We start from the raw sequence: 2423 nt of genomic DNA, 5'->3' as shown, positions 1-2423 counted from the left end.
CTACTAGTACGTAAGTCCATCACTAAAATAAGATGTGTATCTTGTACATACACATATAATATGTCTAGATTTGTTAGCAATATACGAGTATGTGTACATTTGGTTGTAATTATACCAAGAATATTGTTATAATAGCGTGACTTGCCCTCTCCGGCCTCTTTCATACACCCTCATACCATAAAAATACAAATGTAAAATAAACTAAAACATCGATATCTAAATCCGTACTAGGATTTATGTAAATTTTTGAAGCTGATGCAATTACAATATCAATAATTGCAAATAATATCCACTTTAGCTGTTAAAGCTATGAACTAGTTTATGGTTGGCTCAGCGGTTTTGCTTTTTTAATTTTCTTTTCTCGGGTTACAAGACTGTTTCATTTAGATGTAGTGTATTTTTAAAAATAAAAAATAAAAAAATTAACTCCTTCGAGCCGGATTTGAACCAGCGACCTATGGATTTCTCTCTATTTTCGCACCGCCGGGAGTTTTCGATCCCGGGCGCTACCGATCTACAGTCCACCGCTCTACCAACTGAGCTATCGAAGGTACTGAACGCTCGGTGAAAAAGTGACTTGATAAGCTGCCTGACCGCAAATTCCACCGCCCAGCCGCCCCAACGACAAAGTATGGACATAAATAACTAAATAAATAAATTTATGCACACACAAAATGCTAAATGGATGAGCCCGACGCGTATTTTATGTTTGTATGTAAATAAATATTTTGTGGCTGCGTTGTTGTTGTTGTTGTTTTGTTGCTGCTTTGCCGCAAGTTTTTGATGGCGCAAAAAAAACATGAAAAATAAAAATAAACAGAAGCAAAAATGCTGATGTTCCAATTTAGCGCAACTTTCGCTAGTTGTATGCCGTTGTTAGGAGGAGCAGAGGGAGCAGCGCCAACTGGTGGCTGGTGGCTTGCGGCTAGCGGCTGGTGGCTGGTGGCGACGTGCAAAGCGAACACAAAGAGCAGAGCTATGCAAACGTCATCAACATAATTTTCATCACTCAGCGATAAACACGAAAATATGCTGATGAAAGACGCCGAACAGAGGGAGCGCCGAACAGAGCGACACTGGCAGCACAAGCCGAACGACTATCCGAACAGTAAGTGGGCTAAGAGGGGGTGGCACTGGGCAAGACGCAAGAGGTGGCCGCATGCCCGTTCACTCACTCACTCACTCACTCACTGGCACACGCCAAGACCGACAGACGAACGAACACAACCTCTAAGAGAGGGCAGGGCGCACGAGAGTCAGCAAAAAAGAGAGAGAGAGAGAGCTCTGTTTGGGACCCTCGCAGAGCCAAATTGCAAGCCAGCTAGCGCTCCAACAGCGAGTGGGTGTCACAATATCGCGTACTAGCAGTGGCAGTGCCAAGGCGCAGTATGCGGGCAATGGTGGTAGCGGGGGGTCGGAGCACCACACTGCATCGGAAGCAACTCATAGACGTTGCTGCTGGCAATAAAGCGTCGCACAATACAGTGCGCTGCCTTTGTCTGGGTGCCAGCGGCGGCTCCCCTTTCCCCGGCAGCAACAACACGCGCCAGTTGTGCGCCAGCCGTGACACTCCATTTTTATTTTTCCACCGCTTCTCGAGCACAATATATGCGCTTGGCACGAAACCAATTGCTTGCTGCTCGCTTCCATGCCTTCCACTCGAGCTGCAGCCCCAGCAGCAGTCGCTCCACTAATTGGAGCACATGATTAAGTAACTTTTCCCAACTGCCTTTGGAGTAGCACAGCGCAAATGAAACAACAACAAAAAACTAAAACTCGACTTCCACTTCGAGTTTCAGTTTGATTTCGACTCCTGCTCTGACTCCGACTTGCTCTGATGGCATTTGTCACGTAAAGGTCTCTAGAGTTGCAACTTGTATTGTGCAGCGCCCCGCCATTGTCTCTTTTGTCGGCTTTTCAGGTTTTTCCTTTTTGTAAAAATGTCAAAATATAAATCAATTAACTTTTCCGAAAAGTTCATGAAAAGTTTCAAAGCGAATTTGCCGCTACCATGGCATCGCTCATTCTGCTCGCTCTGTGTTCGGTGCGGTGTAAAGTTTTGGGGACAAGTAGTTAATGTTTATGGTGAGAGGTTTTTAGAAAGTGTAGATAAGTATAAAGCTTTAAAATGACACAGCGGGTCGTAGAAAGTGGGCATATGGATATGTTCATAGTATATAAGCAAACTAAACAATTCAATTCCCTTGGGATTGATATTCTTTGCTAAGCCTTTTCAAAGCCCCAGATTTATTTATCCATCTAATATATTCCAGATACTAATGTATAAATCAATTGAATGTCCGTTTTAAAAATCTGACAATAAAATAGAATTCCGAAGAAGCGCAAAAAGGTAAAACACAAAAACTGATGAATAGAATCAAGCTTCAAAAAGACTAAATTTTGTATAAAGCAGGCATACTGTT

At 43.3% G+C, this 2423-nt stretch overlaps 1 non-coding gene across 1 annotated transcript; it reads right to left on the bottom strand.

Annotated features, from left to right (window-relative positions):
* Positions 1-427: 427 nt before the first annotated feature.
* Positions 428-551, bottom strand: Trnay-gua. Its single transcript has 2 exons — positions 515-551; positions 428-463 (listed from the first exon to the last, which is right to left on the bottom strand). It is a non-coding gene; the product is annotated as a tRNA-Tyr (tRNA).
* Between the last annotated feature and the right edge of the window lie 1872 nt (positions 552-2423).

This window comes from Scaptodrosophila lebanonensis, unplaced genomic scaffold (genome assembly GCF_003285725.1).
Source record: "Scaptodrosophila lebanonensis strain 11010-0011.00,11010-0021.00 unplaced genomic scaffold, SlebRS2 tig00000001-arrow-pilon, whole genome shotgun sequence".
NCBI classification, from domain to species: domain Eukaryota; kingdom Metazoa; phylum Arthropoda; class Insecta; order Diptera; family Drosophilidae; genus Scaptodrosophila; species Scaptodrosophila lebanonensis.
Note: the sequence above shows the minus strand (reverse complement) of the source record. Positions and strands in the feature narration are given on the sequence as shown.